The sequence below is a fragment of the Octopus sinensis genome, linkage group LG5 (assembly GCF_006345805.1).
Source record: "Octopus sinensis linkage group LG5, ASM634580v1, whole genome shotgun sequence".
NCBI lineage: Eukaryota > Metazoa > Mollusca > Cephalopoda > Octopoda > Octopodidae > Octopus > Octopus sinensis.
The window spans coordinates 80,784,352-80,802,395 of NC_043001.1; the positions used below are offsets into that span (position 1 = coordinate 80,784,352).

Here is an 18,044-nt window from a genome sequence, read left to right on the forward strand (position 1 = left end):
CTCAGTTTGTAGTAAAGATCGATGTGCCATCTTCTTTTAGCTGGGAAAGGGTGAAAAATCTTTCTCTGCTTTGTGGTTGTGGTGGAAGTAGTTGTGTGGTAGACCTTTTCAGAAAGTTTATTCCCTTAGTATTTAAACCCACCATAACCAGCTCAGATATTCTATCTGTTCTGTGTTCAAACAGGCCTGATCTGTTCTCTCATATATACTCTACTATATCATTCAAAAAATACACAGTTACATAAGTGAAGTTCTGAGCTACAAGATAATGCATGATTAGTCAATTAAAAACGATGTGTTTAAGTAATTTGAATGGTAAAGGGTTAACTGTTGAAATTGGCATCTTTTATTCTGGCCAAGCTCTCAATTTCTTCAAGTATATTTTCGAAAGAAAGGTAAAAGTAGAGAGTGAGATACTGCCATCTAGTGTGTTTATTGGAAAAAAAAGATGGATGTCAGTGGCCTAGAGAGTGAGATACTGCCATCTAGTGTGTTTATTGGAAAAAAAAGATGGATGTCAGTGGCCTGATTGATGAGTTAGCATGGGCCTACTCTCAGTATCGTTTTCTAAGTAAGAGGAAAGAAACTGGTAGAGGGCACTTTTGATACCTTTCTTTTTGTGTAGGATTTCTTCTTCAAATTTTCTGAATTGTAATATCTTTTATTATACCCTTGTTGTTTCTTTTTTCACTCAACATTTTTTTTTGTGCTCAGTATCTTGGGCTTTTCTAGCCAGTAATAGAAAGCATCAGCATCAGCATCATCATCACCGATATCATTGTTCAGTAAATATTTATATAGGACACTGTAAATCAGAATGCATTAATTATCATTATTATTAAGGTAGCAAGCTAGCAGAATTGTTTGCATACTAGACAAAATGCTTTTAAGCATTACCTATTGCTCTTTACATTCTGAGTTCAAGTGCCACCAAGGTTGACTTGGCTTTTCATCTTTGCAGGGTCAATAAAAATAAGTACCAGAATTATTATTATTAGATAAATATTTATACGTAGAACGCGTAATTCAGAATACTTTATTGTTATTATTATTATTATTGTTACTATTATTATTATTATTAAGGCAGAGAGCTGGCAGAATTGTTAGCGTGCCCAGTAAAATGCTTAGCAGCATTTTGTCCACCTTTACATTCTGTGTTCAAATTCTGCTGTGATTGACTTTGCCTTTCATTCTTTCAGGATCGATCAATAGAGTAAGTACCAGTTAAGTATAGGAGTCAATATAGTTGACATTCCCACTCCTCAGAATTGTTGGCCTTGTGTCTTATAGTAGAAAGGATTATTATCATCATTATTATTATTGTATTATCATGAATATTAATTAAATGTTTCTTTTTCTTTGCAGGTAAGTATGGAACAAGTTGAAGTTAAAAACCAGTAAGCAATGAATTTCTGTTACAATATTTATTTTCTTTCATGATGCAGTGGAGGGTTTTTTCTTTTTTTTATTATGCTATTAATTTCCTTCAAATGTGTGTACATGTATGCATATATATATATAGTTTACATCCAAAATTTGACAAGTTATGTGACCATTATATTTCCACATTACTTGAAACTTACCAGTATCACATTTATAAAAGGAAAAAGTGAGTAGGTACTGTATGTATGTGTGTGTAATATTGCTATTTTACAACATTTTCGTGGATTAAGAAGTGAATGAATGGTGGTTTTACTTTACAACATGTTGAATTGTATTACATTTTGATATATTGATATCTCTGACAAGTGAATTGTATCACATTCTCATATATTGATATCTCTTGAGAGCCAACATTCCACCAGTCATATCACACCCAAAGCAACCACATAATGTTGGAGACACCCACACAAGACACCATACACCATCAATGGTACTTTTATGTGTTTACTTGACTTGCTAGAAATAAGTCATATCTTCATCTCATGCCTTGTCAATTTTAAAGATGGAAAACCACATTGGTATTTGTAATCCTGGATACACTATGCTTATGGTGATTGAATAAAAGGTCATAGCTGGAATGCCTCTGATCATGAATTTACTGTTTCCTGGTGGACCTTGGCTAAGCTACCAAAACTCTCAATTAAACCCACTACCACCACCATCTCTTGATAATGGTACCATTGAACACACAGTACTATTATACAGCATAGAATTTCATCATTACCATACAAGCACTGCAATATCAGTTATCTTTTATTTATGTCAGTACTTGGACTGTGACCATGCTGGGGAACCATATTGAAGGTTTCTGTTGAATAAACTGCGTCCAGTACTTGTTTGTTTTGTAAGTCTGGTACTTATTCAATGGGTATCTTTTGCCAAACTGCTGAATTATAGGGATGTAAACAAACCAACACTAGTTAAGTGGAGGTGGGAAAACACACACACGCACACATATGATAGATGAGGTTCTGTAATTTCTTGCTGAAGAACCTGATCAGATGGTTTGTTTATATTCAAATGTTTGTGCTGTATGTTAGCTAACTAAGTTCATCAAATCCCCTGCCTGTACAAGTGTAGGGTGTGCCACAGGTCAGATGTTGAAGTGATAGCAATGTAGCATGAAATGAAGTATTTTGATCAAGAACACAATAGTCTACTTATCCTGGGAATCAAAACCATGATCTGAAGACTGTGAATCCAACATCCTTAACCCCTAGGCCATATACCATTTCTCTCTGTCTTTCACATGCACACACACACACTGAGGATCCACAGGTTTTGTCTACCAAATTCACTCACAAGGTATTAGTTAGCCTGGGGCTATAATAGAAGGCACTTACCCAAAGGTATCGCACTGTGGTACTGAACCCAAAACCATGTGGTTCCAAAGCAAGCTTCTTAGCCACACAGCCATGCTTGCACCTATTAGCAATATACAATCAATTACACCATGGGACACAACACTTGCAAACCACTTCTCCATGACTATAACTATTTGGAATCTTCTACACCACATTTTTATTTTGGACACCTACATTTTAATGATATCCATCTATCCATCACTATTCACTATTCCTGTGAGGGCTGTTTGGGCTAGAGTCCTCAGGCACCTCCTCTGTAGGGTCCTATCAGAAGCAGCTATCATTGGACCTTTCTACTGGACTACCAAGTGTGACCAACTGGAACTATGGATATTATCCAACCATTTACTATGGATATAATAGTCCCACCCATGCTAGCATGGAAGACAGACGTTAAACGATGATGATGATGGTAATGTTACTTTCTTCATCTACTCCTTGGTTGGCTCAGGTTGAAGAATACATCTTGGAAATCTTGCCTGTAACCACAAGCTTGTAGCACCAAAGCTATGATCTCTCAATGCAGGAGAATTAGTAGGCTCAACTTGGACAGACTCTCTGATCCCAGAGCTGTGTACCCTGTGAAGTAACACTTAGGTAACTTCAGATATCTTTTTGAGGAATCTCCAGTTTTGCCGCTTGTACTTGCCATTGTATTCTTTAATGATGCATGCTATGTAAAATATTTTAAACCTATCTTTCTATCATTGTTTTCTTCCACCAAGAATTTACAAGAAAAAATAATTGTGAGAAAAAGGAAAGAAATCAAAATTCTATTGAAATCCATTGTTCAGTGGTAAAGTAGGAAAAATTTAAACAAACAAGGCTATTTGATTGAGATTCTTGTAATATTGGCTAAACCATGATTCTTCAATAAGCTAGCTAATTGCTTTTGTTGAGTTAAAGGCCTCTTTTAGCAAGAGACCCCATTATTGTGTATATGTGTGTATCTGTGTGTATGTGTATACATGACTGAAAGAATTGCTTATCAGTTCTTAGAAAGTATTATACCAATGTCTCTCTTTCTCGCCCCCTCTCTGTCTCTCCCTTCTCTTTCTCTCTCTATCTCTCCCTCCCCCCCTCTCTCTCTCTCTCTCTCTCTCTCTCTCTCTCAATATTATTTGTCTGTTGTAATGTAAATATGTTTGTTGCCATCCGGCCATTAACAAAAGACTGTAAATAGGAAGTATAAGCTGGAAATGCTTGTCTCTTAATAACAATGTTCTTTTTCCGGTGTGGGTAGGGGGTGACGGGTGTATGGCCATTTTTTTCATTCTGACATAGCTGTGTGTGTGTGTGTGTGTGTGTATATGTTGATGTTCATAAATGTTTGTGTGAGAGGATAGGAAATGATAAAGTCTCTCTTTCCTACTTATCATTCAGTTTCATCTCATTTCAGTAGCTTTCTCTCTTCCCCCTCTCTTTCATTATATATATATATATATATATATATTCATTTATTCATTCTTTCTTTTGCTCTCCTCTCATTCATTGTTTATCTCAATTTGTTCCAAGTACTTAAGATAAAAATATTTGCTCAAGATCTTCAATCTCAACTGACCAAACACAATTTCACTGCCACTCCCCCTACCCATCCCATGTGCCACTTCTGCCTGACACCTCCTCCCCCGTTTCCTTTCTCCCATTATTCTCTTCTCCCAGCCATATCTTTCTTCTTCCTTTTAACTATACTTCTTTTGTTACATCTAATTCCCAAGTTCAAATCCTACTGGGGTTAACGTTTGTGTTTCCGGGGGTCATGTCTTTTAAAATAAAGTACTAGACATGTTCCAACTCAATTAAATTAACAATACCCCGCCCTCTAATTTATGACCTTTGGTCTAGTTCAGAAATTTCTCTGCTGCTTTAACTGACAAACACTTGTTCTTTGCCTTATTGAGTTGGCTGTCATTACAGCATCAGAAAAATTGCCATCCAGCATTTATTCTGGCACTTTACGTTCTGAGTTCAAATCCCACTAAGGTCGATCTCCCTTTCATTTTTTTGATGGGCTTCCATGTAGTTTCCATCTACCAAATTCAGTCATAAGATGTTCTTTTCTACTCTAGGCACAAGGCCCGAAATTTTTGGGGGAGGGGTCCTGTCAATTACATTGACTCCAGTACACAACTGGTACTTAATTTTCGACCCTGAAAGGATGAAAGGCAAAGTAGACCTCAGAATTTCAGCTCAGTACATAAAGATAGACAAAATACCACTAAACATTTCACCCAGTGTACTAACACTTCTGCCAGCTTGCTGCCTTTCAGCCATAAGATGTTGGTTGGCCAAGCCTGTATAAAAAAAAAAAATTAAAATATCCATGCTGATATCAATATAGCACTCACTTTTAAATGAATTTAGTTAACTATATCCAATAAACGCAAGCAGAATACACATCCAAAGTAATTTGTCATGTATGACAAGTAAATCCAAATATCGTTTAGAAGAATTTCAAGAAATTCAGAGTATCAGACAACAAAAATACTAATAGAGAAATATATATATATACATACACATGTTTATGTACATGTATATATGTTTATGTATGTGTGTGAAGGCACATAGCCTAGTAGTGGGTTAAGATCATGATCACGAGATTGAGGTTTTTACTTCCTGCACCAAGCAGTTCCATTGTGTTCTTGAGCAAAACACTTCAGTTCAGATTGTTCCAGTCCACTCGTCTGTAAATGAGCAGTCCTGCAATGAACTGGATTTCTGTTCAAGTAGATTGTTGTGATCGCAGTCATTTTACATGCCAGGAAATGGGGCAACTGGCTTTATGAGTCCTGAGACTCAAGACAATACTTAACTTATCTCCTATAGCATACATGACCCCAGATCATCATGCTCCACTGAAGACAGACATGAATACACACACACACACACACACACACAAATGATTTCTGCTTCCACCATCAATGCACTCTCATTTCCCCCCCTCTTTCTCTGCTATGTATACTTTTTCAATGTGACTTTACTGAAAATATTGTGTTTTCAAGTTTTGAATATTTGTAATTGCTGCCACTTAAACTCTGAAACAGTAGTACATAGAATGATGGCTTCAGAAGGGTGATATTTTACAAAAATAAAAATTTAAAAAAAAAGCATCACTATCATTATTACCATCATTATCAATGGCAGCAGTAGTTAGTTTTGGCACTATTTGCAACATCAACTGCAGTAGCAGCAGCACTACTGCTTTTAATTTCCATTATTTACATTAAACTATCAACACCATCAGTGATTTCAGAATTGCGACAATCCACCCATCTATCTATCTATCTATCTATCTGTCTGTGCTTTGACTCTCTTTCTCTTATTTCTCTTTCTCATTCTCTTTGTTTCTTGCTCTATATGTTGACTTGTCGATGTATCCTCTCTCTCTCTCTTCCTTGTCTGTATATCTGTATTTCTCTTTCTCTCTTGCTCTGTACATTGGTCTTTCAGTAAAATCTCTCTTGTTCTTTCATTCTATCTATGTCAGTCTCTCTTTTTCTGTATGTTGGTCTGTCTCTGTCTCTCTTCCCTTTCTCTCTTGCTCTCTCTATATATCTGTCTTTCTATATATCTCCCCCATTCTCTCTCATACTGTTTATGTTGGTCTGTTAATGCCGCCCCACCCCTCTCTCTTACTTACCGCCTTTTCTCTATGTCTGCATTTTATTCTGTCCTCTCTTGATTCTCTCACTTTCCTCTTAACTTTTAACACTTCTACACACATATACACATTCTCTCTCTCTCTCAGTTTTCCTACCCCTCCCTCTACTACCACCAATATTTCTTTATCTTGCTCTACTATCCTTTAACTGTCCTCCCTGCATGACATAGTCTAAATGCTTTCCCCCTTCTCTCTGTTTTACTGATTCTTTCTCACTATCAAACTATCCCTTCCTCTTTCTTCTCCCTCCAACTCTGACTTTTTACTCTGCCTATCATTCTACTTCATTGAATCAATATTTGATTATTACCTCCCCACTCTCTATTCTTCCCTTCTCACCCTCTCACCCTCACTATCTCCCTTACTGTATCTCTCCTTTTTGCTCTCTCCCTTTCCTCTTATTCATCTCTCCTCTACTCCATTCTCCCTTCTCTCCTTCTCTTCCTTTCACTCCCATTTATTCCTCTTACCCTGTCTCCTACTTCTCTCTCCCTTTCCATTTCCTCTCTATCTCCCTCTCACTCCCTATTATATGATCTCACTTTTATTTCTTCTTTCTCTCCCAACAATAATCTACAGCAACAGTAGCAACAACAATAATAATATTCTATCCCAGTTTACAACTGCCACACTCTTCCAAAAACACATCATTTATCATTAATATCTAAAAATCCTTCCTTAATGACTACCTCCTCCCATCTTTGGAAGCATTCTGTCAAACTTCCTCTTGTACACATCCATTCTGATTTTCTTTGGCATTTTGTCAATTCCATGTATGTGCATAAGACTGTAGGAAATGGAGGTGCATCAATGTCTGCCTGTATCTTGATGCATGTAGATGTTCATGTTTGTTTGAGAGCGTAGAAATGTATTAGCACACACACACATACACACACACAAATAAATATAAATGCTTGGCATTTATGTGCATGCATATCTACACACATTACTGTCTGTGAGAAAGCTGCAGCAGAGAATATTTGTCTGTTTTCAGTCCTAACCAAAATTACCTCCTAAGCTGAAGAATTCTTTCCTTGAAACAACTTTAGATTAGTTCAGTTGAATATCCTGTTGAATTATTATTAACTGAGTGAGAGAGAGCAGCACATGGCATCAAAGTGACATTCGGGTAAAAATATATGAAACCCAAAATAGCCATCATGACTACCCATCTGATAAGGGTGCACCAGGCACATGCATCACAAATATGTGCCCGACATGGTGATCTCCTTTCAAAATAAACAGCGCATGACCTTGCAGGTGGGGCACAGTTTGAATTTTCTTCAGGTCAAGTAGCTCGTACTGCTCAAAAGGTCCCTGAGTAAGGGTTTTTTATGGATGTTGAATGAAACACTTATGTTTCCAGAGGGGAATTATTCAAATCCCAAAGAATTCCTCTCAACACATGGCTATGATGCTCCCCCACTACTTCTGCTCATGATCAGAGATGCACATATTATTAGCCAGTGAGGGACATGCTCAACTGGTTATGGTCAAACAACTGACAAGCAAATCTGTGGTATTCAGGGAGTTTCTCAGCTATTTCTCCCCAACTCCAGTACTATACATGATTAGCATTTCATCTGGCTTAACATTTTGTGTTCAATTTTGCTGAAGTTGGCTTGCCTTTCATCATGTTAGGGTCAATGAAATAAGTACCAGTTGTGTGTTGGGTTGAGATAGTTGACTTGCTCCCCCCCCCAACCTCTCTACCCACATTTCAAACCTTGTGCCTATAGTAGAAAGGATTATTATTATCATTGTACCAAACAGATTTCATGTTATTAAAGTTTTTATGTTTTTTCCTATTTGTTTTATTTTTTTCCCTCAGTAATTAAGATATAAATCAATGTAAAAGAAATAAAAAAAAAGAAATTAAAATCATTAAATTAGGATAGGGAAGGATTTTCTATTATCTTTGTTTTTGTTTTTAATTCTCCATTGTAGTCTTTTTTTAAGGTTTTGTTTGTTTTCCTTTAGCTTGTTTCTTTTTTTTTTGGTAGTTGGGTGGGGGCCTTCTTTAACCTTTTTAGTTTTATTTATTGTTTTTGGACTTCCTCATCTTAGCCTTTGTTCCCTCCTCCCTAGCATTTTTCTCACTGATGATGAGAATGTTGCTTTTAGTGTCTGTGTGTAATAAACGATTGTGTATATAATAGGGTAAACACAATTGCCTGTTTAAACAATCTTTTTTTTTTTTACCACTCTGTTGATGATGATGACGATAATTACTTAGTTATCCTTTTGTTTGTTGGTTTTTATTATTTTTCTTTTCCTTTTTTGTGGGGAGCCCACCAGCCATCCTTTAAATTTTTTACAATTACAAATTTGAAAAAAAAAGGAGATAAAATAGAACCTTTTCAAAGTAAGCTGTTGAAATTAAGACTTTCAGTTTTTTTGTAAACTTGTGTAGCAAAAAAATTTAAATAAATAATATGATTAATATATAAAAATAAATAAGCAAGTGAAGGCAGGGAAATCTCTCCCCACTTTCTCTCACACTATCTCTCTCATACATGTTCTCTCTTTGTATATCTGTTTGTTTATTTTAGATGATAAGTCAAAATTAGTTTTCAATTTCTAACAATGATGTAAGAAGACCTTAAAGTTTGTGTGTTTATGAATGAAAAAGGAATAAAAATTAATTGGATTTTTTTTTTATGATATTAATTGCTACATGCTTTTTTTCCATCCCAACTTTTGTTTTATTCCTATCGTTGCCTGATATAATTTAAAAATTCATTTTATTTTGTAATTAAATAAAACTACAGAGTGGTTTTATTCAAATGCCTCCTTGTGACATGCCATTTTTGGGGGGAATATGTTGTCTTTTTTATTCTGTTTGATGACTGTATTTTCTTTGCATTTTGCTTTCAGTTACCTAGCACACCATTTCTCTCAGTCTGTATATCTATCTGTCTATACATCTAATATGCTTTGCTTGGTTTCTCTCTATTAAGCTTTATCCATAAGATATTGATGAACCCAAGGTCATGGTAGATGAGGTTTACATTGGTAGGAAACCAAATGGTGGAATATAAAAAGATGTGCATTGGCGGAAGTTTGAGTGCGTATTGGTAGGTGATGAAGTGTACCCTGGTAGAATGTGGGTGTACATTAGTTGAACTCAAAGTAAGTTATGGAATGGATTGGGTTTATCATTATTGTTTTAACATCCACATTTCTATGCTTGCATAGGTCAGATGAAGTTCATTGAAGCAGATTTTTTTATTCCATGACTAGATGCCCTTCCATCACCAACCCTCATCTGCTTGCAAGCAGGCAAAATAATCCAGTCTATATAACAATGAACATAGTTACATGGTGAACTGGGAACACACAACACTGTTTGGATGAGCATTTGGTTTACAAAGACCATATATGTCAAAACACATTAAGAAATCTAGACATGCTTTTGTAGTGGACTACAAAAAAAGGAGGCCACTTTTTTATCCATCCATTTTCTCAGCCCGCTATTCCTGTGAAGGAGATGGAAGTTGAATCCTTAGGCAACTCCTCCATAAGGTCTTACATTAACTGAAGCAACTGTCATTAGACTTTCTGGCTGGTTTTCCAAGCATGACCAACTAAGACTATGTTTATCTGCCATCCATCTCATTCTTGGTCTACTGCAAGGTCTCCTACTAGTTGACTTAATGAATCTGTCTTGCAACATTCTAATCATGTATAGTACTGGAGTTGGGGAGAAATAGCTGAGAAACTCCCTGATCACTGAGCTTCATACCCTCTTAAGTCAATTTACTCCAGAGATCCTTCGGAGGAACCTATTTTGGTCACTACTATTCCTGGTCATATTCTTTTGAAACAGCCATTTATATTTCCTTAATTACAGACTTTTAGGTTTTGTGTTCAAAATCTCTGCAGTTACTGTGGCAGTGTTGTTTTAGAATGAACTCTCTACAAGTTAAAAGCAAAGTACTTTGCTTTGCACAAACTTCTAAGTTCAAAATTGTTGTTGACATTGTCATATCTGCAAACAACACTTTATTCTACATTGACACTTTCTTTTACATTACTAGTTCACGTAGCTCTTAGGAATAGATTCCACATCATCTGAGAATTTTTCCTGCAGTAAATCTGACATTCTATTCAGAAGATTTATCTTTCATGTACTTAATACCATGAAATTTTAGCAAAGTATCAGCTCTTAAACCCCTCACTCCACCCCACCCACTTCACCCTTGAGACTTGATAGGGTTTCGCATGAAATGAGCCGGCTAGATGTGGCTGTTTGGATATTGACAATTTGGCATGGGTGGTCGAACATTAAACCATTTTTGGTGACTGTATGTTTTGGCACTAGAAGCAAACACATCCACACACATGCACAAATACAGAGAAAAAGAAAGAGAGAGAATCACATATATATATATATATATATATATATAAACATAACTAGATATTGATATGCATAAAGAGAGAGAGAGAGAGGGATATTAACCCACATGTTACCATATTTCTGTTGAAAGACAGTTTTTGTTCTAAGTAATTTTGAAAGTAATGAAGAATTTAGTAAAATAACTTATTAGGGACTAGCTGGTAGAATTGCTAGCATGCCAGAAAATGCTTAGTAATATTTTGTCTGTCTTTACATTCTCAGTTCAAATTCTGCCAAGGTTGACTTTTCCTTTCATTCTTTTGGGGTCAATGAAATAAGTATCAGTTGAATATTGAGATTGATGTAATTGACTAACTTTTCCCCCAAAATTTCAGGCATTGTGCCTATAGTTAAAAGAATTAAGCTAGTGTTTATAACATAAATCAATATGAAGTTTTGATGGAAAGTTTTAATTTAAATATGGAGGCATGTGGCTTCTTGGTAGTGTTGGACTCCCAATTATAAGGTTGTGGTTTTAATTTCTGGACCAGGCTATGAGTTGAGCAAAACACTTCATTTAATGTTGCTCCAGTTCACTCAGCTGTAGAAATGAGTATCACTAGTAGAGGCACATTGCTTAGTGGTTATGATGTTAGATTCATGACCATAAGATTGTGGTTTCAATCCCTAGACCGGGTGTTCCGTTGTGTTCTTGAGCAAAACACTTCATTTCATGTTGCTCTAGTCCACTCAGCTGTAGAAATGAGTTTAGCCTGGAAAGGGCTGGCTGGGCTCCACCAAGCTTTCTTGCCCTAGATATGCTGCATGGTTGCAACACCCTAATGACCCACAAGGGGTTAAGGGATTTGTCATTGTTATTTAGTGTAAATCACTTTAAAATAAAAAGTTTATATTATAGGACCAAGGGCAGTTTCACGTGGCTTGGTATCCAAAAGGTTAAAACTGGAGAACCGTTTAAACATCTGACAAATAAGTCAGTAACTCTACCTAAATAGACTGTGCCATAGTGTCTCCTACCTAGTTTTACATGTACAAACTACTGATAAGAATAGACACTTCTTTTGAAAATATGGCAATGAATGGAAAAGGAAGGGATTGGGGGAGAATCTAGGATGGGTGGGATACCTTGAAACTTGTTTCTAGCAGTAATTGTTCTGACTACATCTGTTGTACTGTAGGTGACATAGGTGCTTCAGTTTTCCTTGTTTAAAGAAGATTTTGTACTCAGGTGGTCTAATAATGTGCTTACATATGTGAGTTTAGTTATTGATGTGTATAATTATGTATGTGTATGTAATGGTACTTGATTGTGTAATATATATACGTGTGAGGTGTGTGTCAGGATGTGTGGGAATCATTGCACTGACATGTCCTGGTATCTTATCTACAATGGTGTGACTAAATAATTGAGTAAACTCGAGTGAATTATTAGTATTACTGTTTAGTGCTTCTATGCGTAAGATTGTGTGTCTGTGTGGTTTTTTTTTTACTCACTGTATACAGGTCACATATATCAGGATCATAAAAGGTTTTAATATCTGGGCGTGGTATTAATACACTTATTCACACAAAAACTATATACAAATTCAATTTGATACAAACATATATGCTTTGAAACATAACTCACACACACACACACACACACACACACACACACACACACACACACACACATACCTTTAGTGATCTTTTGGTGGTTATAGAAAGTGTAACTAATGAAAGTTTAATGAATTCAAATGCCTTTGTACATGTAAAAGTGTAACAAACCACTAAGTGCATGCCACATATGTGTGTGTGTATGTATATATATATATATATATATACAAATGGCTGTGTGTCAAAAAGTTTACTTCATAACTGCATAGTTCCGGGTTCAGCCCCACTGCATAGCATTTTTTGGGCAAGTGTATTCTGCTATAGCCTCAGTTCTACCAAAGCCTTGTTAAGGGATTTGTTTGGCAGAAACTGAAAGCAGCTCATTGTGTGTGTGTGTGTGTGTGTGTGTGTGTGTGTGTGTGTGTCTGTGTTTATACTCCACCTCCACACACCACTTTACTTCAATGTTGGTATGTTTACATCTCTGTAACTCAGAGGTTCAGCAAAAGGGACCTACGGAATAAGTACTGGAATTGATACGTTCTACTAAAATTCGTGAAGGTGGTGCATGGCTGCAGTCTAATTGCTTGAAACAAGTAAAAGAAACCATTATCTGTATGTATTTGCTCAAGAACACAATGCACCACCTGGCCTGTGAATTGAAACCAGAATCTTGTGATCCTGAGTGCAAAACCATAACCATACACACAGACATGCTTTTATTATTGATTGGCTGAAGTTACAGAGTGACTCTACTCAAATCACCTGTGCCAACATGGAAGATAGCTGTTAAATGACAACATTCATGTGTGTGTGTTGTGGTGTACTCTCCTGTTGTAAATGACAGATGAGAGTTCTGCAACTTTTGCTGAACGTCCTGCACAAGTGATTTCTTTATAGTTATGAAACATCTGTGATGTACGTTAGCTCACTCCCTCCACCACATCGACATTGTCTCTGCAGGTGCACAGTATGTTACCTTTCAGATGTGGAAGTGATTGCAGAGCAACATGAAATAAAGCGTCCAGTAACTCAAATCACCACCCAATTCATGAATTGAAACCATGGTTTTGTGACTGTGAGTGCACATGTTAGTTTCTGAGTGTGTACTTGTTAGTGTATGTTTATTTGTAAATTTTCGTCACTGTGTTTTCGTGTGTGTGTAAGAGAGAGAAAGATAGCATTTAGGTGTACATTTGTGTGAAAGTCTTAATGTATATATGAGTGATGGTTGTGTGTGTATCTGAGAGAGATTGGTTGCATACGTACATGTGTGTGTATGTGCAAGTTAGAGATTGGTTGTGTATGTGCAAGTTAGAGATTAGTTGTGTATGTATGTATACAAAAGAGATTGGTTGTGTATATATGTATGAATGCAAGTGAGATTGGTTGCACATATATGAATTTGAAAGTTTGATTGCCTATATATGTACATGAGAGAAATTTGTTGTGCATATACATATACAAAAGATATAGTATGTATGAATGTACATACATGAAAGACTGGTTGTGTATGTATATGTTTAAATACATCAAGTTATTTTCTAACATGTTTTCATTGGTATCGATAACTGGCTTGTCTTCTTACACCATAGCCACGCCATATCAAAAGACAGTTTGCACCAGACTCTTTTACAATTCATCCACATCGCCATCATATTATTATCACCATTCCATCTTTTTCATTTCATCATCCAATTTCATATCAGTTGCAAAACAGATTTCATTTGGAAAATGTAAGCACCATTAAAATTCATTTCCAAAAGAACTTGTGAATTCATTTCCAAAGAACCTGTTGTGTAAAATGCTAAAGATGTAGAATTATGAGTGGGTGTTTTTTTATTTATATTTTTAATTTTTATTTGTTTTTATTTTTAGCTATATTGCAGCACTTGTTTTGACCTAATATTTCTCCCTCTCCTTATCTCTTCTTTCTCTCCACTCTCTCTCCTTCTCTTTCTCATACCCTTCTCTCACCCTCTCTTTTTCACCCCCTCTTTCTCCTTTTCTTTCTCACCCCTTCTTTCTCTCTCTCTTTCTCATCCCCTCTCTTTCCCTCTCTCTTCATCACTCATATGTTCATTTAATACGTTGATCCTATAACAGCATCAACAATTAATGCATTTATTGCATGTATAGTAGGTATAAATGGTTTGTAGAATGTTTGGTTTGGCTCAGGACAGTTGAAAATATCCAGTCAGACAATGATGGCTCATTTACTGTTTCAGTTTGGTCCTATGACAGAACTTATCCAGTGGTCATCTTAGTTGGTCTCAATTCCAAACTGGAAGCCAATAAAATGTTACCCAGCTTTCAAAGAATTCCACTGCTGATTCTTTGCACTCTGACTGTCTAAGACAACTTGGAACCAACTAGACTTAAGAGATGAAAAGTCAACCTGAAATTGAGAGCAGTGGAGAAAACTCATCAGTGTCCTTTATTCCGTAGGGAGCAAAAAGCCCAAGTAAGTAACTGCTCACAGTAGTGAACCATTTCTTTGCAGTGCCTACATTTGGCTGAGTGAGCTATTTGTTGTAGTAAAAATGGTACTCTTCTTCCCACATGACAAGTCAAAAAGTCAGTAGTAGTAGAGTCATTTTATGAGTTCTCAACTGGAGTCAGAGTCAGTTATATGATATATACAAGTATGAGTTACTGTCAAGGTAGACGTTTCAAAGTCATTGCCTTGTGGAGCTGTCAGTGATAGGATGATAAACGAGTCAAAAATAATATGTGGAATACCACTACAATGTTATAGTGCTGACAATAACATGCAAGTGGATGAGGATCCACATTATAACACTGTTGAACGTAAATTTGTCTTCACCTTATTATAGTGCCTATCGATATTCTTTCCAGCCAATCATTTTTTACATGAGTTTTTGATGGGCATTGAAAGATTAAAAGGGAAGTTTAATTTCCATGGAATATTATGTAATCTTCAACTGGTTTCAGTCATTGGGCTGTGGCCATGCTGGGGTACCACCTTTTAGTTGAACAAATTGACTGTAGTACTCATGTTTTTCTTTTCTTGAAGTTTGTTACTTATTCTGTTGATCTTTAACTGTTAGGTTACAAGTGGTGGGGTGAGCTGGGAGTGGCAAATATGTCATGCATACACACACACACACATACACAGGGTTTCAACACAGTTTCTGTCTACCAGATTCACTCACAAGGCATTTGTCTGCCTGAGAATTTAGCAAAAGACACTTGCTCTAGGTTACTGTGGAGTGGGAGTGAACTCCAGATCATCTGGTTGCGAAGTATGCCTGTGTCAATTTTAAGAATTTTCCAACAACCTTATAAAAACCCTGGAGACCAACTTAATAGGAATTTGTATTTTTGCCCAATCTGAAAGCAAAGTGTCTTTAGATCTAGGTTTAATACGAAAATTTTCATCCTTCAAGTTTGTGACGTTATTCTTGTTGAAACTGGAGGCCATGCTCTACATTTATATGAAATCTTTCAGCTCTCATATTTCAACAATTTAATTAGTTCTTAATTTATGTACATAACTTGCATACAACAAATTGTATGTTATGTATGTAAAAATGTTTAAGGCTATTAATAGACATTCTTGAAGATAATTCTTACCATTCAGCTGACTCATTATTATCAAGTAACTCATTATTCTGGCTCGCTCAACATGTTAATAAAAAAACCTATAACTGTAAGGGCATTGTGAATATATTATAGAGGCATTGTTTTACTACCATATGCCTTTCCTGTTGCTAACCTTCACCTGTTCTTCAAGTGAGGGATTGCTTATTTCACTTGTTTTCACAGGTGTGAAGCAGTAGTATATTTCAAGAGAAATATGGTAATGAAAGGTTTGAATTCTAATACTGTATTTGGTTTGTAATTATTTTATCCTGAAATGCAGGGAAAGAAAAACTGACCCCAATGAGATTTATATTAGAAATTAAGAATTCCTCCTCTTCCTCCTGATCATCATCATCTGTTCAGTTTTCGATGCTTGCATGGATTGGACAGAATTTGGTACACATTTTTCTATGGCTGGATGCCCCACTCTCTGTTGCAAATCTTTATCTGTTACACAGCAAGGTAGTATTTCCCCATGACCAGACATGTTTTAATGGAAAATTGGAAATGACACTACTGGTATGACGGGGACACTCATTTAAAACAATTGTGTGATGTCAAGACCAGGAGACACCAATATACACACTTGCACATACATACTTACACATACACACAGGCTTCTTTCAATTTCCCTCTATCAAATCCACTCACAGGGCTTTGGTCAACCTGGGGTATAGTATAGGTCTGAACCCGAAACCTTGTGGTTTAGAAGCAAACTTAGAAGTTTGCTTCTAAACCACGCTGCCACACCTATATCCACATCCATGTCTGTAATTAAATAATAGACACTATATTAATAATATACTAAAACATAATTATTCACTCAATTAAATACTGTTGTAATAGCGTGTTGTAGTTGCTATTAGCAAAAGTGCAAGAACAATAAAAAGGAGAGGAATGGGGATAGAAAGTTAACATTCTAAATAGAACATTACCTATCTTTCCCCTCACTTGTATGCACTAGCAACAGATAGATTTCTTTTGTAACACCCCTTTAAAAGAAAAAAAAAACAAACAAACAAGGTTTGTACAAATGTGTACGTGCGGTTGTAGAAAGGAATAAAGATAACCGCGCAGATGTATAAAATTACATGAGTACATTCTGTGTGTGTGTATTTGTGCCTCAGCCCTCTTATATGAGGGGCTGCTGAACAGTTCCTGGCTTTGGGTGAAAAAGAAAACAGGAGGATCAGTTAATTATGATTTTATTCAAAATATTTCCCTCTCAGATTTACCCACTTATTACAGCTGTCCTTCAGTTTTTCCAAATCCTGCAAAAGAACTTGAAACGTTGGGCCACCAGCCAGGCCTTTCATGATACCCTTAAAGCCAGGAACTTTACGGTGCCTCCTCAAGCATCCGTGTGTGTGTGTGTGTGTGTGTTGTGTGTGTGTGTGTGTGTGTGTGTGTGCATGCATGCATGCATTTATAGATATGCCGACTGGAGTTGGAAGAAAAGGAATCAAAGAAGGTCACTTCTCAACCGCATAATCTCAAGTTCAGTCCTACAGTGTGACACCTTGGGCAGTGGGAGAGGGGATACACACACACATGCATGCACACACCCACACAGGAGGGTGACAAAGGAACTTATGGAAAATAGGAAAAAACATACAAAGGACATGGACACTTGCTCATCTGCCATCAGAAATTAGGCAAAAATCATCACATTTCATGATGTATATATGTGTGTATGTCTTTGTGTGTGTATATATGTATATATATATATATATATATATGTATGTGTGTGTGACAGGTTTCCACACAGTTTCTGTCTATCATATTCACTCAAGGCATTGGCTAGCCTGGATGCTACAGTAGGAGATACTTGCCCCCAAGGTGCTGTGCAGTATGATTGAAGCTCAAACTAATCTCCTGTATCACACAGCCGTACTTGCATCTTATACTTTGTTTTCCTTCTTCTTCAAGACCTCTGTGATGATCCATTTTAAAATGATGGTGTTGTGTACTTTGTTTGAAAAAGGTTTAATTAAGCTCAATTACTTAAATCTTT

General features: G+C 36.3%; 1 protein-coding gene across 2 annotated transcripts in view; it reads left to right on the forward strand.

Moving 5' to 3' along the window:
• LOC115212037 (plexin-A1) overlaps positions 1-18,044 on the forward strand; it is a 695,010-nt gene that overhangs the window by 44,750 nt on the left and 632,216 nt on the right. Inside the window, exon 2 of one of the 2 annotated variants that reach the window (XM_036502774.1) lies at positions 1,366-1,397. The exons of the other annotated variant lie outside the window; for it this stretch is intronic. The gene's annotated coding sequence lies outside the window, so the exon portion shown is untranslated. The remainder of the gene's footprint in view (positions 1-1,365; positions 1,398-18,044) is intronic. 2 annotated transcript variants of the gene reach the window in all.